At 53.4% G+C, this 26172-nt stretch overlaps 1 protein-coding gene across 1 annotated transcript in view; it reads right to left on the bottom strand.

Annotated features, from left to right (window-relative positions):
* POU2F2 (POU class 2 homeobox 2) overlaps positions 1-19241 on the bottom strand; it is a 77206-nt gene extending 57965 nt beyond the window's left edge. The window contains exons 1-2 of the mRNA XM_086689914.1: positions 19144-19241; positions 2215-2275 (exon numbers count right to left, since the gene is read on the bottom strand). The gene's annotated coding sequence lies outside the window, so the exon portion shown is untranslated. The remainder of the gene's footprint in view (positions 1-2214; positions 2276-19143) is intronic.
* Positions 19242-26172: the final 6931 nt, after the last annotated feature.

Below are 26172 nucleotides of genomic sequence, written 5' to 3'. Positions count from 1 at the left end.
GTTTGCGACTTCCGCCAGTTCTGAAACATAATTCCTTTAACAGCCTCTGCTAATTTAGCCCAACTTTCAGGCATTCCTCAAAGCCAACCTCTAGTCCCCAAATTCTGCAAACTGGAAGCTCCTCAACCCTCTTTTTTTAAATATATATGTGTGTGTGTGTGTGTGTGTGTGTGTATATATATATATATATATATATATACATATATATACACATATATACATATATATGTACATACATATATATGTAATTTATATGTATATATATATATATATATATACATATATATATGTACTTTAATTTGATTTTAAGTCAGTGCCACACCCAATGTGGGGCTTGAACTCACGACCGAGAGGTGAAGGGTCGCATGCTCTATTGACCGAGCCAGCAAGAAGCTCCTCCTTGACCCTCTTTTCAACATCAAGAGCATCAGGGCACCTGAAAGTTCCTGGCAAAGCTACAATTCTGGCTCCCTGGAGAAAGTTCACATCCTATACTCAGACTCCCACATTCCTTACCAGTTAGAACGGGGTCCATGGGTGGGTTTCAGGGGGTCTGTGAAGATCCTGAGTTGGAGCACAACTGGGGAGATACAGGGATGGGTTTTCCCAAGAGAAAGTCTATACTAAAAGTTGTATAACTAGAATTCTATGGGCCAAAGATTGTCCAAACCATGCGGCTTGGACCACAGGGAGACTTTTGAAATTTTGTGTTAGTAGCCAACATTTAAAAAAATGGGAGACGGGCGCCTGGGTGGCTCAGTCGGTTGCGCGTCCGGCTTCGGCTCAGGTCATGATCTCGCAGCTCGTGAGTTTGAGCCCCGCCTAGGGCTCTGCGCTGACTGCTCAGAGCCTGCAGCCTGCTTCGGATTCTGTGTTTCCCTCATCTCTCTGCCCCTAACCCACTTGCATCTTGTCTCTGTCTCAAAAATAAATAAACATTAAAAACATTTTTTTAATGGGAGATTTCACATGAAATTCTGGGTATCTGACTTCTTTTGGAAAACTGGAAAATCTGGCAAGTGGGGTTTGCATCTCTGCAGGGAGACAGAGAGTGGAGCTGAAGAGCAGTCTCCCACCGCAATGCATTTTCTAGTCCACTGTGGTTCCTACGACCGCAGGTTGCAGACCCTGGGACACAGCTTTCATCTGCTTCTTCAGATGAGTGTTTGAGCCCTGGTACAGGGCCACCACAGGCCTCCCCAGACCCCGTGAAACCCATCCGTGGACCCTATTCTAACTGGTAAGGAATGCAGGGGTCTGAGTACAGGATGTGTGCTTTTTCCAGGGAACCAGAATCATCCCGAACCTGAACAGTCCTGAGGCCTGTGGGTTAAGATGCTCTGGTAGAAATAGACGTGGCAGCATGGTGGTGGTAGGGGTGCAGGTCCCACCCCAGAGGCCCTGTCCCACCTCTCTCCGGATCCTCACTACCGGGGCCTCATCAGGCTGAGCGGAGCAAACACCAGAGCACATGCCCAGAGCCCGTTTCCTCATGAGCTGAGCTGCTGGGGAGCACTTGCTTCTGTTTAGGAGTCTCAGTGGGCTCCAAGGAGGGGTCTCACAAATCCTCACTTGTTCAGGGGATCTTCCAGCTGTATTTTGAGCTCCTGCTTCCTGAGGCATATACTTCCATGGAGTCACTTCTTTCATCCTCCCATCCTGTGTGGTGGGTGCTGTTATAACCCTCCTCTGACGGATGGGGAAACTGAGGATTACACAACTCACATGAGGCACAGGGGCCATCTGGCTCTGGAGTTGGAATCTGAACTGCCTCACTAGCCTTCCGCCCTCAGGACAGCGCTTGAGGAGGGTTCTGTTATCATTCCCTTTATAGATGAGGAAATGAAGGCTCTGACTATCCCAAGTCACTCCCAGTTAGGAAGGGAAAGAAAGGGGGTTCACACAGGCGTGTCTGCCCCCCAGCTGTGATCTGAGCCACCAAGTTATCCATCTCTCTCCTGCTGAGCATGATACTCACCAGCAGAAACCCTCACGGTCACCCACACCCAGAACCACCTGTTTGGCCAGAAAGCCACGGGACACACAGAGCATAAAAACGCAAAACAGGCTAACCTCGTGGAGGACAGAGCAAACCAAGGAAGGGCACCACTCCTGGGGTGCAGCCAGGGAATAGGAGGGGAAAGCAGGGACTCCTGGAAGGGAACAGGACCCGGAGCACAGCAATAAGCAAAGCTCTGAGGCCGTGGCCCTTACCTCTTGGGCAAACGCAGCGAAGCTAATACATTCAGGCCACCAACCCAGTCCAGTCGAGAACCTGGAAAGAGAGGAGAAGAGAGTCAGCCTCCTAGGGAATATGTGAAGCATCCCCAACTCGGGCAGGATGAGGCAACTCCTCAAGTAGAGGAACTCAGCTCCTGTTGCACCATCCGTAGGCACCTCTTGGCGAATGTGGACTCAGGTCCTGCCAGCCACTTGTTGCCCTCAGCGGTCATTTCCGGGCTCTGAGCCTCAGTGTCCCCATCTCTTAAATGGGCATCCCACTGCCCGCCTTGTTGAACATCTGTCTTTCCCATCAGACTGGAAGCCCCCTGAAGGGCAGGGACTGTGTCTTACAGTGTTTGCCTTTGGCAGAGGGCCCTCCAAATGCAGGATGCCCCAGTAAGAAAATGATGGGCAGGGGCGCCTGGGTGGCGCAGTCGGTTAAGCGTCCGACTTCAGCCAGGTCACGATCTCGCGGTCCGTGAGTTTGAGCCCCGCGTCAGGCTCTGGGCTGATGGCTCGGAGCCTGGAGCCTGTTTCCGATTCTGTGTCTCCCTCTCTCTCTGCCCCTCCCCCGTTCATGCTCTGTCTCTGTCTGTCCCATAAATAAATAAAAACGTTGAAAAAAAATTAAAAAAAAAAAAAAGAAAATGATGGGCAATGAGCGAAGGGGTGGACAGATGGAGGGATTAATTAATTCACAAGCTATGTATTTCAGAGGACGGGTGGGGGGATAAAACGAGAAAGACATCTGAGTTACTCATCAGGTGCCTGCGTGCTGCAAGGAAATGAAAATAAAAGTCCTGATGATATTTCTGACTCACATATTCATTCATTCATTTATTCATTGGGTTAATCGGCAGATATGGAAGTGTGTCTAGGCTGGGCTCTGGACCAAGGGTGGGGGTGCAGAGGTGAATTAGATAAGGTCCCTGCCCTGTCTGCTGGAGGGCTCACAGGCAAGACCCAATGCTAACATGCTGGGGTAAGGAGAGAGTGCTGCAAGAATCCCAGGGGGAGTCAGGGAAGACTTAAGAAGGGTGCTACCCTCGAGCAGAGCACAGCGAATAAACTTTAGTCAGGCAGAGGGCCGGGAGGAAGGGAAGGAAATGTCAGGCCTTTACCTGCCCAGGGGACACCAGACAAGTGGGAAAGACGAGGCTTCAGGGATAGCAGAGGCTGCACCCCACAGGGCCTGGACCTAGCAGCTAGGGGAAGGGGCACAAGCCACTTTGTCTTTAGAAAGGTCCCACTGTGTGCTGTGCAGAAGATGGAGAGGACAGAGAGGACATGGGGAGACCAGTCACCAAAGAGTGTCCACAGCCCTGCAGGGCGGCAGAGTGACAGCTGGGATCGGCCATACTTTACAGATGCAGTGGACGAGGTTGAAAAGAGATGGGGCTTCCCTGGGGTCCTGTGGAGCTGGGTGAAGGAGGGAGCTGGTTAGAGAGCAAGGGCCCAGGTGCCTTGTCTGAAAACCTGGCTTCTTGCCTTCTGGGAACATGGTCCTCCTGGGAAAGGAACCCACACAGAGATCTCTTTTGCCCCTGCTTCCTGTGGGCTTTCAGAGAAGGAGCGGGGACTGTAAGATAGGGAGAGACTTCCCAAAAGAGACAGGATGTCAGGGAGACCTTCTCCAGGCAAGTACTGATGAGTTCACAGTGAGGAGCAACGTCCATCCTTCGAAAAAGAGAGAGCCCTGTGGGGGAGTTAACAAAGCCGGTAAGCCCACATCGGTCTCACACCTTTGTGCCCCATACGTGCAGTCCTGAGAGGGGAGACAAGAGGGGGACAGGTAGGATGGCCATGGACCTGGAAGTCTGGTATACTACTTTCCTATCTCACGGCAAATATGCTGGCACAGGTGGGGAGACTGAGGCCCAGGACCAGCCAAACGCACACGGAATTAGTGGAGGCTGGACAGAAGTTGAGAAGGAGAAAAGAGAGAAAAAGACAGACTGAGACAGTAGGGAGAGAGACGATGGCTGGACGGATGGATGACTGGATGGACAGATGGATGGACGGAGGGATGGATAGGAAAGGGAAGAGAAGAAATGGGCAGACAGAGAGAGTAGGTGTGGAGAGAGCCACAGGTAGAGAGCAAAGCCCAAACGGGAAAAAAAAAGGGGGTAAAAGGAACAAGAGGTCCCCCCAACTCCACCCTCCCAAGTCCCCCTTTCTCTACTGGGGCCTCTATCTTCATGGGTGGAAGGGGACCAGGACCCCTGTTCCCTGGGGGGAGGGAGGAGCTGGGGTTTCTCCCCTCTCAGGGGCTGCTCCCCCCACATACCCCCACCCCCCCACCCCTGCCCGGAGCTAATCAGCGGCTGTCATCTCCACGGTGAGGTCTTGGTTAAGGAGATTTAGGGCCGGGATCAATAGGAAATTTAAAAATCGATGCAGCGCGCAGGGCAAAATCGATGGCGTTTAATCGCCTTGCCGATTCCCAGTCAAAACAATTAGCCGCGCTGAGTGTTGAACACGGTGGCGACACGGCATTAACCGTCAATATTGGTGTAAGTGATGGCGGGCGGGCGGGGGAATCCCTGGGCCTCCGAGGCAGACACTGCCCGAGGGCTGGGGTCTTCCTGGGGGCAGTGCCCTATGTTGGCACTTCCCTCCAGCAGCAGCCCCCACGCTCAGCTCTCCCGTCTGCACTCTGCCACCCTCAGCCACCGTGCCCAATGCCCATGATGAGCAGCACCGCGGCTGGGCCCTTCCTCCTCTTGTCAGCTCCCAGCCCCTGTGCCCTCATACGCCCTCGGACAGACCCCTCTCCCCAGGAAATAACGTCTCCCCTGTGCAGGAGACAGAGCAGTGCCTTGGAGCTGGAAGATGGCAGGAGCTACTTAGGAGATGCCTTCTCCCCATTTCACAGATGGGGACTCTGAGGGAGAAGGAGCCAAAGCAGCTGGCCTCTAGGGATCTGGCACAGGAAATGGAGGAGCCTGGATTTGAGTCCCGAGTTCTCTGACTCGGGAGACTATGTTCCTTGCAGCTGCGACACAAAGAAGTTTCCAATGTTCACTCAGAGAAGGAAAGAAAGCCCTCAGCTCTCCTCAAAGCCAATATAAATGTGTGTTCCCTGGTCTGTCTGCTACCCACCGGCCAGACTGTGAGCTCCTGGAGGCTCGCTTGGGGCTTGGCTCCTCTGGGGAGTCCCCAGCATCACCCAGGACGGGGTATGATCCTGAGCTGGAGCATGGGACAGGCCTGAGTATGACAGTGCCCCTTGGCCCCACACGCAGACTGCCCACCTACACTGCCACCAAGGGCAAGATGCGCAGAGCAACGCCCCCTCCCCCCCCACCAAACACGGGAGCTCAATATGTGCAGCCCAGTAGCCCTTAGCGAGAGCAGCTGGTGTTTCCCCAGTGCAAGCTGCAGGCCAGGCCGCCAGGCATGCTTAGCTGCTCTGTAGATGTGATCTCACAGAATCCCCACGACCCCGTTTGGTGAGGAGCATCCCCAAGACACAGAGGAGGAAATGGAGGCTCAGAGAGGTGAAGTCCTTTGCCCAAGGTCACACAGCCAAGAAAGGGCAGCTCCGTCTGACCGGACTCTGAGAGACACGGGACACAGAGCAAACAAAATCTAGTGACAGTAAGCAAGAGAATGTAATGTAAAGAGAGGGTGCAGGAAGCTAGCACCGAGGCCCTGGCGGGGCGGGGAAAGCAAGGCAGGAGCAGAACTGGAGATGGCACTCCGGGCTCTGGGCCCGGTGGGACTAGGATGGGAGATGGTGAGGCCAAGGCTGGCTCTCACTTTCTCTGAACTTGCCAGAGGACTCCCGGTTCTGGGGTGCTGCATAGCGGAGGGCAGAGGCTTCTACCGCAGCCACCTGCTCCCTGGCGCGGAAGAACAGGGCGGGGGTGTGGGTAGGGGAGGAGACCCATGAGATGAGCCAGGGATTGATCTGACAAGGTCCTAATCAAATGGTCAATATCACTGACCTGACCACTTAACCTATTGATAAGCTGGCAAGGATGGAGCAGGCAGCGAGTGGGCTCAGGGCGGGAGACAGTGAGAGGGGCTGGGGGGAGCCCGACGGGGCAGCGCTCAGGCCCACAGCGTGCATGGGTCTGGGGGCTTGGAGAGGCTGTTCTCTTCAAAGCGCCCCCACCTCCCCTCTGACAGGTCACCTGTCTTCTGTCTGGGGGCTCCTACCCAAGCTTCTCCCTCCACTCAGGGCCCCTCAGCCCTGCCCTGAGTGAGGCTGGGAACCATCTCCAGCACCCGAGCCATCCCCAGCTCCCCTTGGATGGTGCCTTAGCTTTTCATACATGTGAAGGACTTCTCTAAGCCTTGATGTCCTCACCTGTCACCCGGGGATCATTACAATCGGGAATACCTAGATGTCCTATGACGGGGGACCGGAACGATAAACGATAGTACAGGAGGACTGCAGGGCTGTAGAAAATATGCTCAAAAGAAATTCATTGACAAGGGAGCGATGCTCGTAATCCACTATTAGGAAGTAAAAGGCAGGTTATAAACTGATATGTGGCATGTGATCCCATTTGTATGAGACACACACATACACATACACACACACACACAGCCCGCCAAAGAAAAAGGTTTAGAGCAGAAGTCAGAATTCTGAGTTTGGTCCCACGCATCTGAATTTTAGTAAGTTCTTTGGGTAACCTCAAAGTCATACACCCATTTGAGAAAAAGATAGCCAGAAAGGTAGGCATCAAGAAGTTAATTTTTCTTTCTCGTTTCACTAGATTACCATGGTGGGTTTTTTTCCTCAACTCTCTGTATATCTGCATTTTCTCTTTTTCTACAGCGAACATTGTGGCACATCAGTTAATGTCTGTAATTGCAGAAAGTGGGGGTTAATGAGCCCCACTAGGTGGCTGGGAGCTCGGTGGGCTCACAGTGAGTGGCGTTTCTCCGGCCCTCTCCCGTTTCCCGGCCAGGCTTGTCTTATGTCCCCACTGTGTCCAAGTCCAGCAGAGTCCAGCGTGCCCCGAAATGAGAATAAAGCTAAAGCCCCTCTACTTTATCCTCTATCAGAGAAGGCAGGGTGGGACCAAGCCAAATTCTGTGCCCTATGCCCTCTTCAGGAAATTGGCTGAGGGCTTATAGACAGGAGGGACAGCTGGAGGAGAAGTTGTGGCCCAGAGGAAGGGAAAGAATTTTCCCAAAGGCACAGAGCTGGTTGTGACAGAGCTGGGACACATGCTGGGGCTCCTGGCTCCTGGGTCATGGCCTCCCACTGCTGGGAGGGAAGACATTGCAAGAACAAGTGTGCATGTAGACTAGAGGGCTCTCAGGAGAGCACCGACTTCTATGGGACAGAAAAGCATGGTGGCCAAAAAACAGGTTTGCCGCCGCCTCACTGTGCGACCCTGGGCAAGTTACTTCGCCTCTCTGAGCCTCCAGTTGCTCAGACATAAAATGACGATAAGAACACCTGTCTCACAATGCTCATGTGAGAAGTCAAGACCATGCTTATAACAAATTTAGCAGAGAAACTGACGCAGAAGGCGGCAAGGGAGTGGGAGAAATGGTATCAGGATTACCAGCCATAAATGACATATGTGAGTAGGGTGTACAGAGGGTGAGAGGGAATTGGGGGGGCGGGGAAGGGAGGGGGTGTGTCCTGGTACTCTGTCTTGGGGTGTGAGCAGATTCAGTGAAGACACCTGGCTAAATATGTTTTTTGTTCGTTCATTCATTCATTCATTCATTCACTCATTCATTCACTCAATAAGCATTTCCTAAGGCCAGTTCTAGGCCAGACCCTGTGCCAGGCCCTACAGTCCAGATATGAACAATGGAAGATCCCACTGGGTTAGTAAAGGGGAATTAGGGATGGCTGGGGCTGGTCTCTCATCGGAGACTTGCTGCCTCAGTGGCCTCCAAACTGGCCCTCAGGGCTTCTGCTGAAAGGGGCCAAGTACAGGCGCACAAGCCCCCACCGCCCGAGCGGCGTGGCGCTTCAGGCCTGTGTGTGTGCGTGCACACTGGAATAGTAAGCTCTGTGCGGCAGGCTTATGTTCACCTTTGTGATTCACAGCACCGTGCACGGGGCCTGACACTCTGGGGACACGCCATGCTCAGGGGTTTTTTTTTCCTCCGTTTTTTTCTAATGAAAAAAAAAAGTTCAAAGCACCCAGCACAATGCCTAACACCTGGCAGGTACTCGATAAATAGCAGCTATTATTAGTATCATCATCACACACGCGCGGTCACTCTTCATCCCCACAAAAACCTTATTTCGCTGAGGAGGAAAGTTGAGGCTTAAAAAGAGTGACATGATTTGCCCTCGGCCAGGATAGGACTGGAAGCAGGGTGTGTGGGTCTGGGGTCCCCTCCCCTGTGGCTAGGGTGTGTGCTGGGTGGGGGGGAAGAAGGAGGAGGGAAGAGGTGGGGAGGTGAGCAGGTGAGATGATGGGGGACAAGGAGAATTGGCTGGGGTGAGTGGAGTGGTGAAGAGAAACGGAGTAGAGAGAACAGCCCCAGGGTGACAGGTCTGGAGTCTGGCTGCTTCAGGGTTCAGGCAGGCAGTGGCCTGACTTGCCGATACCCAGGTAGGTGCATCCCCCTGGAAGGTGGGCTCCTTCTACCCTTCTGTGGCACAGCAGATGCCCATTTCCACCCTTCATTACACGGGCAAGTGGGATGACAGGGGACTTGCTCCTGTTCGTCCGACAAACATCCGCTGAGCACTTGCAGTGTGCTGAGTACCATTCTAGGTGCTGGGGATACACCTTTGAATAAGACAAAGTCCCTGTCCTCATGGCATTGACCTTCTAGTGGAGGGGTAGATATAACAGACAAGAATACATATCTAAAAGCTAAGAAGGAAAATAAAGCAGGTGAAGGGGTAGGTTACAGAAGAATGTTTCTTTAGACTGAGAGGTCAAGAAAGGCCTGTGGGGGGTGGGGAGGGCAGGGCACCTGGGTGGCTCTGTCGGTTAAGTGTCTGACTTTGGCTCGGGTCATGATCTCGCGGTCTGTGGGCTTGAGCCCCGGGTTGGGCTCTGTGCTGACAGCTCAGAGCCTGGAGCCTGCTTCAGATTCTGTGTCTCCCTCACTCTCTGCCCCTCCCCTGTTTGCACTCTGTCTCTCTCTCTCAAAAATAAATAAACATTAAAATTAAAAAGAAAGAAAGGAAGAAAGAAAGAAAGAAAGAAAGAAAGAAAGAAAGAAAGAAAGAAAGAAAGAAAGAAAGAAAGGCAGGCCTGTGGGGTAAAGTGGGTTTTGAGTAGAAGCCCAAATAAAGTATGGGATAAGGGCTTTCCTGGCAAAGGAAACAGCAAGTGCAAAGGCCCTAGGCAGGACCAATGTTGGTGTGTTTGAGGAACACCAAGATGGCCAGAGTGGACTGAGCTTCTGGGGACAAGAAAAAAAGGAGTAGAAATTGAATAGGCAGGAGGGCGCCATCATATGGGACTTCTAGGCTAAGGAAGATGTTCTAGGGAGGGGTGGGGGTGAGAAGAGGGATGATAGGCTTTCTCACTGTGGCAGGTGAAGGTTGGTCTCACCTTCAAAAACCAGGCTGCACCCTCATCCCTTTCCCATATGCCCTGTGGGGCCTTCTGACCCATTCATTCTCTAAGAACAACCTCAAGAAGCCTTTAATAAACCCGTGGAGTCCCTGACAGGGTTTTGTCAGGGGACTGGAGACTCCCCTGGAGCAGGGAAGGGTCAGGCTCATCCGTGTGCCTTGGCATGCAGCTCAGGCCTGGCCACAGAAGGCCTCAGAAAACAGTAGCATATGGGCAGTCACTCAGGGGGACTGTAACCCTCGACCTCCAGCTCCCACCAAATCTCCATGTGGGAGAAGTTGTAGCTTGTCCAACTCTGCTCAGAGGCCAAGATATGGGGCTGGGAGCAAGGGGAAGGCTGTCTGTGTCGCCTCCCTGGCCAGGCCTTGGGCAGGGATCCTAGAGTGGACAGGCAGGGCAGGAGGTCCCTCCCTCCATATCTTGCCATCTTCCTCCTGTCTCTCTGCCACGCCAGAGGATCCTCCAAAGGATCCCTGACTTGGTTCCCAGCTTACATCCTGTCGAGTCTCTCCCGCAAAACGCTTCCATGCTACATGGTGCATCTGGAATAAATCCTGAGCCTTACAGACCTTCCCAGTGATGTCAAGCCTCATCTCTCACCCCTCCCTGCACACCCCTGCTAGTCCAGCGACTTCCCACACTGGCTCACACCTCCGTGCCTGTGCATAGGGAGTGCCTCCATTTGGAAAGCCCTCTGCTTCCCCTTTTCCTCTAGACCCTGCACACCCTTCTCCATGTCACCTCTTTGGTGAAGCCTCTGGACTCCCCCAGGCAGCTTGGCCTCCTGCTCCGCATGGTCCCAGCATGTTCTGTGTGCTTCTATCAAAGCCCCGGTATCTGGGCCCCAGCCAGTGGGGGAGACTCCATTTCCCACCAGAGAGGTTTTCTAGACGGGCACTAAGGCACAGCAAAATTGGAGGCGGGGCGGGGATCTGTGTCCTGTATTGTTTATGCCTGTGTGGTCTTGGTGAGTTTCGGGAGGGATGCATGTGCGCATTTAGAATCTCTGTGTTGTGACTAATGCTCAGCTTAAATGTCACTTCCTCAGAGGTGTTCCCCCTGACCCACCAATCTAAACCAGGCTCTCCCATGACCCCTCCCACAGCCTCGTTTCCTTCCTTCCCAGACGTTATCACCGTTTATAACTAACTATACACGGAGGTCTGATCAGTGCCCGTCCTGTTGGCTCAGAGCTCTTGGAGAGCAAAGCCCAGGTCCATCTTGTAAATCATTTTTTCCCAGCTTCTAAGACAGGGCCTGGCTCACACAGGGCTGTGTTCCTGTGTGATGAGTGGGTTCATTCCATTAATATTTTCAGACTTAAGCATCTACCCATTTTCATTTTGCTCTAAGGGGATGAGTCTGAGAGGGGGGTGTTTGTGTCTATAACAGAATACGCCTCTTCCACTCACCATGAGTGGCTTCCCATAGGACCTCTGAATGTGGCCTGCATGCACCCACGGGCATATAAGCTGGGATGCCACCATGTTTTAGTGTCCGTATTTGTACCCTTTCTGTTGAAAAAAACAACTCTCTATGTGAGGAGCACCCTGGTGCTTTGGTATCTGTCTTGTCCTGTGATGCCTCGGTACATACGTGATGCACAGATGTCTGGGGTTTCATACCTGTGTGTATGTGCCTATCTGATGTGTCCATGTTCAAATCTGGCATGTCCATTTCGGCATCTCTGGTGATGTAGGCACAAACGTCTGTGTGGATCTGTAGGCTTTAGTACCTGTGCATTTTCCAAGAGAAGCTCTGGCCAAGGGGATGTGCACCTGGGTCTCAGGACCCACAGGTGTACATGTCCATCATGTGTCTGAGAATCTGTGTGTGAATCTATCTCAGGACCACTGCATATGTCTACATGTATATTTCAAAATTTGCCTGTGCATCTGTTCAAGACTTATATAGCCTCTGTAGTTTGGAGAGAGAGAGAAAAAAAGAGAAAGACAGTGTGTGTGTGTGTGTGTGTGTGTGTGTGTGTGTGTGTGTGTGTGGTGTGTATGTCAGGAGTGACCTGGACATGTATATACCTGTGTGTCTCTCTTCCCCTAGCTGCTACTGCCTTCCCAGTCTGGATGAGTACCTATTCTCTCTCCCTCTCTCTCTCTCTCTCTCTCTCTCTCTCTCTCTCTCTCTTTCTCTCTCTCTCCCTCACACCCATCCATGCTCATGTGTGCCGTGTGGATGGGGAGGGGGCCGGGGTGTCGGCAAGCTCCTGTGTCACAAGGTTAATTTCTCCGCAGCCAGGCAGGCTGGGCCCTGAGGGGAGTGGTGGGGGAGGGGCTGGTCCCCACAGCCCCTCTGATAAATATGTATTTGGGGCTGCTGTGCTCAAAGGTCATGGGGGGAGAAGGAGGAGGAGGGGTGGTCTGCACTGTGCCGGGCTGCTGGGTCCCAGCCAGGCCCAGGATGGGTTGCGTGACTGCTTCCAGAGGGATGATGAGATTCAGGGAGATGCCCCCCTCATCCTGGTCTGGCCCACCCCACTCACAGCCATGCTCAGTGGGAGATGCTGTTGTGGACACACAGATATTCAAACTCTGGAGCAGGCAAGCACATAAGCCCACGCCCGCCCATACCCAGACAGAGGCTCAAACGATGCACAAAGACAGGCTTGTGAGCCACCAGATGCGCAGATAGCTGGGATCCCAGAGCCAGACCCACATCCCTTCTTCCTCACCTAACCTTCACCCCAACGCCAAAACACTACAAGTGCACAAGAACGAAGAGCATCTCACAATAAGAAAGGTCCCCACACACTCAATAAACACACGCACACTTGGACACAAAGGTGCACGGGGTCCGGTGAGAAAGGCACCTGGACACTTTGTGGGTGTGCATGTACACACACACGCACGCACGCACACACACACACACACACACAAGCAAGGGCACACACAAAGGTGCGCACATAGATGCATACCAAGAGTCCCGAAGACACAAAGTTCTACGGAGACAGGTGCACGCTGACAATCGTAGATAACTGTGCGTGCACACAAACACACATATGAGCACACACACGTACAAAGACCCCAAAAGCAGGCAGGATGCACGGCGAAGCCAGGCTGGGAAAGCCACCCGGATGCAGCACAGCCCGCTCTGGCCCTTTCCCCACTGAGGCGAGAATAGCCGCCCCGTTTCTGGTCTCTGGCCCCCTGGCCAGCTTTAGCCAAATGCGCCATCATTTGTCCAGCCCCGATCACATCAATTGTCGAGCCTCCCCTCCTTGCTGACCAGCCATCTCGGCCATCAGCGGCCTCGGCCATTAGCCGGCTCCCGCCTCTGGCCTGAATTTGTTGAATCTTCCTTACCTGGCAGAACCGTCCAGACCAATGGAGCCCTTCCGGGGTGGTCTCCCTGACCCTTCCCTCAAGGGAGTCTGATGTCCCTGTTGTGTGACCCACAGCCCATGCCTCAGGGCGACCCCCCCTCGGCACACTGCTCATGCTGTCATTCTTCAATGACCGCTGGCCACGGTGGTTCTGGTGGATCGGGAGACTGTGTGTTTGAGTGTGTGTGTGTGAGTCCGCTTGCAGGCATGTGTGTATGGGTGATGGGATGGCTACAGCTGTGCTTTAAGTCAAAAGGAGTGTGTGTGTGCGTGAGTGTGTGTGTGTGGTGTGTGTGTGTGTGAGAGAGAGAGAGAGAGAGAGAGAGAGCAAGAGTAAGGGGTTAGGATATCAGCAGCTGTGCTTAAAGTCAAAGAGAGTCTGAGTGTGGTTGTGCATACGGGGACTTAGGATGTCAGGGACAGTGCTTCACATGTGTGCACATGCGTGTGCATGTGTGTGTGCTTTCCTGCCAGCAGTGACTCAGTGTGTAAGGCTAGCCTGGATGTGGGAGGCCATGAGGGGCTGTTTCTGTCTTGGGCACGGGGGGCAGCGCAGGACAGACGTTTGCTTCTCGAGCGGTTGTGAGCAAGTGGAGTATGTCTCTCCCAGACTCCGTTGCCTGTGTTTGTGAAAGTGACAGATGCTGTCTCCCTGGCCTCACTGCGGCGGATTAAGTCTGCGAATGCCACATGAGTCCGCACCCCGGTGGGGGAGGGTCCCCAGCCTGCTCTTACACACGAGTGTGTGGCCACAGCCTGTGTGATACGGGATCCTGAGGATAAGGGCTAAAGTAGCCCCCTTGGTTTCTGCGAGGGAGACTGTGTCTGAATGGATGCCAGGGACAAGGGTTCCATGTGAGGGCACGGGCGCATGCACTCATGCTCACATACTAGTCCGTGTTGTCCAAGGCACATTGTCGCGAGATACACATGTGTGCACGTGATCGCAATAGTGCTGGCTCCTCACAGCCGGCCAGATCAAGTCCAAACTTCTCCGAGCCTCCCTAGACGGGCCCTACGACACTGTGCCAACCTCTGCTCTTAGGGCCACACCCCCAACTGGGGCTGCTTCCTCCCAGTTTCCATCTTTCTGCCGTCTTTCTGCACCCCCCTTCCTCGGTGACTGAGCATCTTCAAAGACCTCCCTCCCTGTTTAAACCCACACCTCCCTCCTTGTCCGGAGTCCCAGTGACTTGGAAACTCCCTCCATGCTCACAGTCCAGGTACCAGAATCTTGTCTAAGGCTGGGATGGGGGCCACTTCAGAGTCTGTGGTTGGTGTCTGATAATCATGTGCAGGGAGGGTGTGATCGTGCTACCATTGCCTGAATACCTCAGGGAACTAACTGTATACTTCATTTGCTCAGTGACTCACACTACTCGATAAATACCTATTGAATGTGGGGACCTAGTATGTAGGGCCACCATCTCTAGCCTCCTTCTGACTGTTTCAGAGCTGGAAAAGCTGCCTGCCCCAAGCACCTAATGAAAGTGGGGCTGTGGGCAAATGAGGGAGAGTCACCTGCCTCGCAAGGCCACAGCCTGGGGCTCACTGGCAGGGGGCGGGGAGAATGTAAGCCCATCTGTAACCCTGTCTTTGAACAGGCCCAGGCTCAAACTGTCACCAACAGAATGGGCTCTTGACCTTGCTCATTTGCCAGCTTTCCCTTCAGGATACAAAGCGAGACCCAGGTCCTCGAAGCCCTCACTGAGCCACATAAGGCATCCATCCACCTGACGGGTCCTGGGAGACAGGCCTGTGGATGGACATCTCAGGGGGCAGGAAGGAAGTGGGGAAGGGGCCAAGCCAGAGAAAGGAAATGGTGCTGGGACAGCTAAAGGGAGAGGGAAAGACCTCTAAGGACAGACTAAGCTTGGTACCAGGCCCAGAGGTGTGGGTGCTAGCACCGCTGGGTAGCTTACAGCCTGGGAGAATGCTATGGACCTCAAACCCTTATCTGTGAAAGGGACATCATCAGGGCTGCTATAAGATCTAGGTGGATGTAAGGGGCGTGTATCATCGTCATTATTATTATTATTAAATCAGGAGGTGTTGGGCCCAAGGGGAAAATGATGAGTGATATATATTTAGAAGAAAGAACAGACCCCAGTCTGAGGAGACCCCACACTCACTCTCTCCTCGAACAATTCTCCATACCCGGGTTCCTTAAGCATTTCAATCCTGAAAAAAATTCCTGGAAATTAACCAGCACATATCAGACATGGAAACTGCTCCCTTGCCCCCATCAAGGTCCAAGCAGCTCCTGGCATGGCCATCTGTCCCCCTCATGCCTGCATCATGCCCCCCACATTAGGATTATGAGCCAGGGCTCTCACAAGTTCTACCCAGTAGGGTGCTGAGATTAGGGCCCCTAGCTTGGCTGTCACACTAGTGGGAGAAGGGGTCTGGCCTACAGCCCCTGCATGTATGAACCAGAATATGGAGGAGGCCTGGGGGTGGCCACTGATGGATCCGCTAGAAAAAAAATCTAGCCAGCATGCTATCTAGGATATATAGGCTAACCTCTATGACACACACAGCATGGGTGTGGACACGTGCAGACACACACACACACGCGCACACACACACACGGTGGCCAAGTTCTTTCCTTGCCACGGCCTCTGTCACAGACACCCTCCATTTTCCCTGCAAAGACTGGCAGAGGGAAGTGAGGACGAGAGGGTAACCAGGGCCCCCAAGAATGGCACTGCAAGCAACCAGGGGGTTGGCCAGTAGCTTAAGGGAAACGGGAATGGGGATCTGGACCTCCCAGTGGGCACGAATGGGCCTCTGTCCAACATTACCCAGAAATCAGGAAGTAGACACAGAATTGCGTTACCAGCACCTGGAGATGCAGACCGCGGCCCTGATCTGCTTCCCTCCTGGCCTGCCTACCACCCCCTGACACGGGACGCTTTGTTACTAGGGAAGAGCCAGGGAAGGTTTCTGTGGGCTGGCTGACTTCGGGGAGGGGGCATCTTTTCTTGTTTTGTTTTCTTGAACCCAGCTTCAAGGTTGCTGTGCAAGCATGCTGTCGAGCCCACCCATATGCCCGTGACTCCTGTGCACATCTCTCATCATGGCACCCAGACCCTGCTTCATAAACCCACCCTCCCCCTGACCCGGGACACACAGAGACACCTAACGAAAACAACAGTGATAATAACAATAATAATAGCTCCGTGCAGCAATGGTACTTTCACATGTGACTTTATTTAACATATATCCTCATGTGCACACACCACGTTCAGACCAGACCTCGTACATACGCGCAGAACCTCTACTACAACCATGCTGCACGTACACGCCGATGCACCCACTGCCGACGCCAGACTTGGCACACGCATGGACGGCTACCACGCACAGAGCCAGCGAGTGCCTCCCAAGTGAACGCTCGGCGAGGGGCCCGTGAACATCCAGACGAGGGAAGAACCAGTGTAAATACACGCGCCTACTCCCTCCTGCACATGTATTGCCCACAATGGGAGCCCCCCGTACCCAGCCCCCTGCTGAACACACATGTCGTGATTCTACACCTCTGGCTCCTCACTCTGCCAAGGCTCCCAAGCTCTGCACACAGTCAGTCCATCCGGAACACCTCTCGCAACACACACAGGCCCTGTTATACACAGACACTGCCGCCATGGTCTGACTCCGTACACACCAGACCCCCACTGCGCAATGACGCTATATTCCCATGCCCTGGGGGAGGGGGCAAATTTCACCGACAAGATGGCAAGAGACTAAAACCTACTGAGTTAAGCAGCTCATGGGGTCTTGCTCTAAACCCAGGACCTGCTCTCCAACTCCACAGGCCTCAAGAGCTAGGGGGAAAGTGGGGAGTGGTCTGCAGGCCAGATATTTTCTCTTAGGACCTTTTACCTGGGACTCAGAAGCTCTAGAGATCCTCTCAGATGGAACCCCCCCCCAATTTTCTCCCCTTTTCACTTCCCACTAGCCATCCATGTCATTTTCTTCTCTGTCCACACCCTTCTCTCTCAGTGGGGCTGAGTCCATAGCCATGAGCCCTCACTTAAGGTATTCCCCTCCCCCTCCAATGGCCCCAGTGAACGTCCAGCGGGACTTCTCTAGGGAGCCAGGGGAAATAGGGGGTGGCGCTAGAACCCCAGGGCAGACCCAAGCCCCCAGCAGAGAAAAAAGACAGTAGAAACACATGGGGGTACGGAATCAGAATCGGGGTTAGGCTCTGCTGGGAACTCGGGAGATCCTTGTCTTTGCACAGACCCCCTCTCCCTGGCACTCTGTTCAAGGCCAATGCCACAAAAGTGATGAATAAATGAAACTGAGGGAGGGGACAGAAAGGACAGGGCAACAGAGAAAATGAGTGGCAGGGAGGAAGAATGAAAGAAAAGGGGGAAGGGGGAAGGGAAAAAAAAGAGAAAAAGAAAGGAAGGGGTGGGGAGAAAGAGGAAAGAAAGAAAGAAAGAAAGAAAGAAAGAAAGAAAGAAAGAAAGAAAGAAAGAAAGAAAGAAAGAAAGAAAACTGAGTGGGGAGGAGAAAGCTTTTATTGAGAGGAAGAAGAGACAAACTGGAAAACAGGGAGAAAGAGAACCCGGTAAGGAGATGGAGAAAAAGCATCCGAGAAAGGACAGGAGAGGAAGAAAAGAGAAGCAAGCTCAGAGGCAGGAGGAGGCCGCCAAAGGGGTTCCCCAAGTTACAGACTTTGCCCAGAGAGCTGAGGGGTGCATCCTAGCTCCCCAACATCACTCCCCAGCCCTGGAGCTCCGCTCCCACCTCTCCTCCTACCAGAAACGCCACCGCCTCTCCGCGCCCCATCCCAGCTGCTCCCTCTCCTATCTTCCACCCTGCCGGCAGTCCAGAGCACCCCGTTTCTTTCTCTTGCCCCTCATTTCCACCCCCAGCCCTTTCTGGTCCCCCGTGCCCTCTTACCTCTCCCCCCCATGCACCCTGCTTGCTTCGGAGCTTCAGACAGCATCAGCAACCAATATCCTCACACTAAACCGGCCCCCACACCCCCAGGAAAGGGGGGAAAAAAAGCAGGCGGCACCACCACCAGCCCTGACCCCCTCTCGCCTCATTCTCTCCACAGTCGCCCCTTCCCCAAATGCAGGGTCAAAAATGGGGATCCCACCCAGCCCGGGGAGCCTCTCCAAAGCGCCGAGGCCAGCCGGGAGCGGATGCCACCTCGCCTCTTCTCTGCACTCGCTCCTTTTTTGTATACGATGGCCCCAGCTGCGATGTGTTTTATTTTCATCGTCTTTTTATTGGTATTATTTTTTTTCTCTTTTTCTTTATTTTTTGCCTGGGGCGGCAGCGACGATGCGACCACCGCCTGGTCTCCGTCGCCAGCTCCCGGCCGTCGGCTCTTTCTCTCTCCGCGCTGCTCTCGCCTCCCTCCTTTCTCTTCTCTGTCTCCGCTCGCTCCTCCGTCCTTTCGGCTCCGTCCTCAGTCACTGCGCTCTCTCTCTCTCTACTGCCTTCCGCTCCACGCCTCTCCTTTCCCCATCCTTCTTGCCCCTTCTCCCCTTTTTCTCTCCCTCTTCACCTCCTCTCCGTCCCCATTTCTTCTCATCCCTCCCCACCCCCCTCACACACACCACCACCACGCTCATCTCCTTTGGTTCCCTCGCCGCCACCGACAGCAAGCCATCCCCCTCGCCCCCAAATAATAAAAATACCCAGCCAGGGGCAAAGCCCCGACGCCGGGCGCCGGGAGGGAGGCGAGAGGGCCGGGGCCGCAGCGGCGGCGGGCAGCCGGAGCGCGGTGCGGAGCGAGCGGCGCCCGCCCGGCTCCCGCCCGGAGAGCTCTCTGCAATAGGCCGAGCCGGCTGCATTAAGCTTCTTGCAATCAATAAAGCGCGGGTCAGATTATGCAAAGCGCAGATATTAATATGCAAAGTTTTAAAGATTTTTAAATGGAAGGGCGAGCGCGGCGCGGGCGGGCGGGCAGGGGCTGCGAGGGGAGAGGGAGGAAGGGAGGGCGGGCGGGCGGGCGCGCAGGCGAGCTGGGGAGAGGAGGAGGCTGCCCGCCGCCCGCCCGCCCGCCCGCCCGCCCGGCTGCGCCGCGCCGCCTTGCCTTACCGCTGCTCCCATCGGTAGGCGCCGCTGTCTTCGCCATGCGCGTCAGCTGCACGGCTCCGAGGGGATGGCCGAGGAGGAGCCGCCGCCGCCAACGCTACCCCCGCTCCCGCTCCCGCTCCCGCGCCCGCTCGCTGCCTGCTGCTGGCGCTGCTCTGGCCGCTGCTCCTCGCCTGAGCTGCCGGCGCGAGCCCAGGCGCGCGCCATCCCCGGCTCCCACCTTGTCCCCATGGCAACCCCGGGCCCAAGGATGCTCAGAGAGAGAGCGCGAGCGAGAGAGCGAGGGGGGAGAGAGGGAGAGGGAGAGGGCGGGGAGCGCAGGGGACACGGAGGCAGGGAGAGGCCCGAGACCCACAGAGACACAGAGATACACAGAGACAGAGCGACTCAGAGATAAGCAGAGATAGGCTGAGACGGATAGAGACGCAGTGACAGAAAGAGGGGAGAGGGGCGGGGAGTAGAGGGGGACACCAAGACAAGGAGAAGCCCAGAGACACACAGCGCAGAGACACACAGAGACACAGAAACACAGAAAGAGACAGAGAGGAAAGGGAGAGGAGGGTGGGGAGCAGAGGGGGACTCAAAGGCAGGGAGAGACCCTGAGGCACAGAGACACCCACGGACAGAGAGACATCCAGAGACAGAGAGAAAAGGGAGAGGGAAGAGGACCAGGAGCACAGAAGACACAGAGGCAGGGAAAGACTCAGAGACAAAGAGATGCCTAGAGACAGAGACACAGAGATACACAGAGACACACAGGAAACATAGATGCGGGGACAGAGAGAGAAGGGTAGGGAGCAGAGAGAGACTCAAAGGCAGAGAGAGGCCTCAAAGAGACCTCAAAGAGACACCAGAGACACAGAGACAGGGAGGAAAGGGAGACAGGAGAGACCGTAGTACAGGAAACATGGAGGCAGGGAGAGACTAACAGAGGCAGAGAGATGTCAGAGATACACAGAAACATATAAACACAGGCACAGTGCAGGGGGTGAGAAAGAGGTGGGGATCGGTAAACGGGGGCACGCAAGCAGAGAGGCACCAAGAATCACAGAGACACCCAGAGACAAAGCGATAAGGGGAAGAGGTCTATGCAGAGAGAAAAGAGATGAAGCGCCAGAAAGACCGCCACAGAGAAGCAGACACACAGACAGGAGATGGAATTATGTATCTCTATCTATAGATATAGAGACATAAAGAGAGAGCGTCAAAGAGATAGACGCAGAGATAAGAGACACAGACATGCAAGAATCAGAGATAGGAGAAAGAACTACACTCAGAGTTGGAGAGATACAGAGACAGGAAGACAGAGACAGAGAGACAGAGACAGAGAGATAGACATGAAGATAAGAGAGACATGCAGAATCAGGGAGTACGAAGAAAGAGCCATGGTGGGGGGGGGGGGCAAAGCCAGATAAACACACGCAGAGACCAAAAGATACAGAGACAAGGCAGAGAGAGACACACGGACAGAGGCAGACAAGAAGACAGATGATTAGTGAGAAGTAGACAGAGAAATAGACAGGGATTCTGAAAGAACCTAAGAAACAGAAGGAAAGAAAGAAAGAAATATACAGAGAGAGACACAGAAGTCAAGATGGGAAGAGACAGAGACCATGAGAGACAGAAAGCAAAGACTGATTTTGAGGGTCTGAGCAGAGAAAGTGCTGAGCAGAGAAACACAGAGATACACAGAGAGACAGTGACAGAGAATGCAGGAGACAGAGAAGGAGACGAAGACAGACATCAGAAGAGGCTTTCTGGTGGACAGAGATCCATGGGGAGATACAAGACAGAGATAGTAAGAGATAAATGAAGAATCAGAAATTGAGACTAAGATTTGGAAGAGGAAGGGGGACAAAGAGACAGAGTCTAGGGAAAGCATAAAGGGGCAGGCTGGGGTGAGAGCAGAGACCAGGAGAGTGACAAGTGGGTCTAGGGGAGCACCCAGGGGGAGAGAGCAGGTGGGGGGAAAGGAGAACAGCAGGGATAAGAAGGGGAGGGGAGGGAGGAGGGCAGTATCCGCTCAGTGAGCACCTCCCCTGTGCCAGGCACTGTAAGGCTGGGAGGGAGAGGAAGGAAAGGGGGGCTGAGGGGAAAGGGACCCTGGGCAAGAGATGGTGTGCTCTGGGTCCGGGGAGGGTACGTGGCTCCCACCCCAAGTCAGAAGGGGGCACTGCGATGCGGGGAGGAGGATGGGGCTGCGAGTGGTACCCAGACTGACAGGGTTGGGGGAGGGGGGAGGAGGAGGAGCATCGCGCGTAGTCTCAGCTCAGCAGCCACAGCTGCCCAGCGCTTTGTTACCCTCCCTGCTGTCCCGCACAGACTGCGTGGGCACACGGGACCCTTGTGACATGTGTGTGAGAGAAACACAAGAATCACCAACTGCCCACGTGTACAGAGAAGGCTCCAGGGACCTACACTGCAAGCGCGGAACAGAAATAAATACAGGAAACACCTACCCCGCGGGCGTACAAAGTAAGTACACGGGACATGTGCAGCGCATAACAGACTCGGAACTACCTACTAACCCCTGTACTCGGCAGCCTCTTGGGACCCACACTGTGTGCACAACACAAATAAATGCAAGAAACACCTATCCCATGCGCATACAAAGTAGGTACAGGGACTTTGGCAGCACGTGCATAAGAGACGTGGAACCACTTAATACCCCCTATACAGAGCAGGGCCCCAGACCCCACGTTGCTTGTGCACAATACAAACAAATACAGGAATCACCTGCCCCACCTGCACACAAGCTAGGCACACAAGACCTATAGGCCATGAACATAAGGGACACAGAATCACATAACAAGCAACTTCTTGGGACCCATACTGTGTGTGCACAACGCAAATAAATGCAGGAAGTACCCTATGGCTCGTGCCTATAAAGTAGGCGCACACCTCACTGACCTCCCTGGTATGAACATGATAGACACCCAAAAGTAGGTTCTGGGGACCCACAGGCTGCATATAACCCACGGAAATAAAATAAATGCCCACCCTGTTCACATACAAAGGCACACGGGTCCCACTAATAAGGAGGGAACTCAAAAGGGGTGTGTGTGATGACAACACAAGAATGGCCCACCCTGGAAGGATCCAGAAGGAACAGTGGGCCCTGCCATGAGTATACCCAACAGACTCCCAAGCACCCCATTGTGTGCGTGCACAGACAGGGGCACTGCAGACACCCCGATGCCTGTTAGAAGGGAAGCTCTGGCCAGGACTAGGGCCAAGGATATCCTGTTCTCTACCTCGCCCCCAGCACCTAAAAGGACACACACATGGCGGGAGCTCCTCCCTCCCAAGAATGTGATAATTATGTGGATGATAAGTACACGCTAAGCACTCAAGCTCCAAAAATGTTGATTTGATACATGCAAAGCCCTCATCGAATGCTTACTGGACAGTGTGCTGAGCGGTGATGGTCTGCTGCCTACACAGGAAAGGTGCCTTTTAATGATCCAGGGTGTCCATACGAAGCACAAGCTGACACCGCTCACATCCCGCAGGCGCGTCCAGCAGGAGTCTCAAGCGAGCCGTGGCGGCAGGTTCCCCTAACTGCTCCGAGGGCTCCACCAGGTCCTGAGTCAGGACCCCGTGAGGGTTGCGGCAGCCACCAGGCGCACACAAAGATGCACACGGTACACTGCTCACAACACGGGGAAACTGTGTGCTCCCCCTGCATCTGAAGGAGCCCCGAATCCAGAAGCGCTGGATTCCTCTGAAGAGTGTGCGCACATGTGAGCCTGATGGAGGCTGAGTCTGGGGAGGGGTGTGCAACTCTGCCTGTGCTAGAGAACTTGTGTGCTTAGCTCTTCAGAAATGTGTGTGTAAGCATAACAGTACCTGGTGTGTGCTAAGTGCAATGTACTGTAAGCTATGGATAAATCGTGTGTGTGCATCTATCTGAACACACGTCTAGATGGATACACGTGCTCACTAATGCAACGTGTCTGTCTGCTCACCCGCGGCCAACAATCTGTGTAAGTGTGCGGGTGTGGATATCGTTGTGTCTGGGTCCCCAGTCTTCTGTCTCCCTTACAACCTGAGGATAAAGGGTGTAAGATAAGGGGAATAGAGGCACACAGAGGGGAAGGAGGAGGGAAGTGGCACAGGAAGAGGGGAAGAGGAAAAGAACCAGCACGTGAATGGGGCCTCGAGAAGGAGAAAAGAGGCTCCAAGGAAGAACCAGTGGGAGAGGATAGGTGAGGAAGGAGGAGCACAAGGAAGGAGGAGAATGGGCTGGGAGAAAGGAGGGAGGCTGCAGAAGGAGAAAGGGAGGCGAATGGGACCCACTGGAGAACGCAAGAAGAATACAGAGGAAGGTGACAAGAAAAGGAAGGGGCCTGGGAATGGAAGGAGGGAGGCGAGGGAAGGAAATAAGAAAGATAGAGGTTTTTCTGGTCTGTACAAAATTTAGAGATTCCCCCAAGGGCCTCCCACGGGCCGGTGTCTAAGTGGGGGATGAAGGGGAGTGGCAGAAAGCAGAGGAGAAAAGGAAAGAGAAACCGTAATGTAGCTCCCCAGCATGGAACAGCCATTGCCACCAGCATCCTAAAAAGGTCTCGAGAGAGGGGTTCCTGAGGCCCAGAGAAAGAGGTACACAGAACAGGCCAGGACTGGCATAGAGGCCTCTGAGGGGATGTGTCCTGGAGAAGGTGGGAGGAGAGCCGAGGGACTGGGGGCTCAACAGAGCCTCAACAGAGACTTCCAAAGGCCAGTAGGCTGGAGTGGGCTGGAGAGGGGGGTGCAGAGGGTCAGGTGGAGGGACGAAGCTTAGCAAGGGGTGGAAGAGCAAGGACTTGTGGACTGGAAACGGCCAGGGCAGATGGAGGAGCATCTGGAAGGCACCGCGAAGACCATGGGCACCTGGTCAATGAGCCCGGTCTGATGCACATCCAAGGTTGAGAGGCTCTCCTAGGTGGTCTCCCCCAGAGCATTCGGTTCAGTCCCATTTAAGAAAACATCTACCAAGTCCTAGTATGGGCTAGGACTGTGTTGTGAGCTGAAGACACAAAGGTGACCCGAGGCACAACTCTGCCTTCACAGAGACCTTGTCTGAGGGTAGGGGTGGGGGCGGGAAACAGACAATAAATCTTCAGCTATTGATAGCTGCAGAGTGAACCCCAGAGCAAAGTGAGAGAAGCTGGACACACAAGACTACATAATGTAGGATCTCATTTATATGAAATTCTGCCCAGACCAAAACTACAGCGACCAAAAAGCAGATCAGTGGTTGGAAGTGCTGAGAGTAGGAGGGGGCTCGTGGGGTAATGGATAGGTTTTGCATCATGGTTGTGGTGGTGGTTACATGACTCTGTGCGTGTGTGTGTGTGTGTGTGTGTGTACTCACAATACACTCAAAACTCATGAATGCTATATTTAAATTGTACTGCAATAGGGGCGCCTGGCTGGCTCAATCTGACTCTTGATCTCAGAGTTGTGAGTTCAAACCCCACACTGGGAGTAGAGATACTTAATATACTTAATATACTTAAAAATAAACGCAATAGATTGGATGCCTGTGTGGCTCAGTCGGTTAAGTGTAGGACTTTGGCTCAGGTCATGATCTCATGGTTTGTGAGTTCCAGCCTCCCATCGGGCTCTGTGCTGACAGCTTGGACTTGGCTTCAGATCCTGTGTCTCCCTCTCTCTCTGCCCCTCCCCTGCTCATGCTCTGTCTTCCTCTCTCGCTCAAAAATAAATAAACATTAAACATGTTTAAATCAATCAATCAATACAATAGGGGCCCCTGGGTGGCTCAGTTGGTTGAGTGTCCAACTTCGACTCAGGTCATGATCTCACAGCTTGTGGGTTTGAGCCCCACATCAGGCTCTGCACTGATAGCTCACAGCCTGGAGCCTGCTTCGGATTCTGTATGTGTGTCTCTCTCTGCCCCTCCCCTGCTCATACTCTATTGTACTCTCGTACCCTATTGTAAATAAATACAGTAGAGGAGTCTGGGTAGCTCAGTCTGTTAAGCATCTGACTCTCGATTTCAGCTCAGGTCATGATCTCATGGTTCACGAGTTCGAGTCCTGCATTAGGCTCTGCAGGATTTTCTCTCTCCCTCCCTCTCTGCCCCTCTCCCGTATTCTGTCTCTCCCTCTCAAAACAAACAAGTAAATAAACTTAAAAAAATAAGTACAATATTAAGTATAAAAGATTACACTGAAATAAAGCTGACCAAAAATAAATACACAAATAAGCAATTATAAGCCAGAACATTAAGACTCATAATAAGGGGGCACCTGAGTGGCTCAGTTGGTTAAGTGTCTGATTTTTGATTTCCACTCAGGTCATGATCTTGCGGTTCTCAAGATCAAGCCCTGTGTTGGGCTCTGTGCTGAGCCTGCTTGGGATTCTCTCTCTCTGCCCCTCCCCTGCTCGCACACACACACTCTCTCTCTCAAAATAAATGAATAAATGTTAAAAAAAAAAACTCACTAAGGAAAACTGAGTACTCTGTAGGAGCCAAGAGGAGGTAGAGGGGGCAGTGAGAGAGGGCTTCCAGGAAGAAGTGATGCCTGAGATAAGACCTGAAGGATGGGAGAGAGGGGTGAGACATTTCCGTGGAGGAGAGTCGTTCACATGGAAGCAGGTGAGAACAAGAAAAGTTCAGTATGTCTTTTTTTTTTTCTTGAGAGAGAGAGAGAGAGAGAGAGAGAGAGAGAGAGAGAGAGAATCCCAAGCAGGCTCCATGTTCAATGCAGGGCTCAATCCCATGACCCTGGGATCATGACCTGAGCTGAAATCAAAAGTTGGACAGTCAACTGACTGAGCCACTCAGGTGCCCCTGTCTTTTTTTTTTTTTTAAGATTTTATAATTAAGCAATCTCTATATCCAATGTGAGGCTCAAACTGACAACCCCCAGATCAAGAGTTGCATGCTCCACCAACTGAACCAGTCAGATGCCCCAAAAGTTCTGTATGTCTTGAGCACAGAATGAAAATTGGGGCTAATGAGAGTAGAGAAAGTCAAGGTCCAATATATAAACCCCGCAACTACTGGGAGTACCATGTTGGATA

The sequence above is a fragment of the Puma concolor genome, chromosome E2 (assembly GCF_028749965.1).
Source record: "Puma concolor isolate L17-30 chromosome E2, mPumCon1.1.hap2, whole genome shotgun sequence".
NCBI classification, from domain to species: Eukaryota; Metazoa; Chordata; class Mammalia; order Carnivora; family Felidae; genus Puma; species Puma concolor.
The sequence above is the reverse complement of the archived record's forward strand: the minus strand, read 5'-3'. Positions and strand labels throughout refer to the sequence as shown.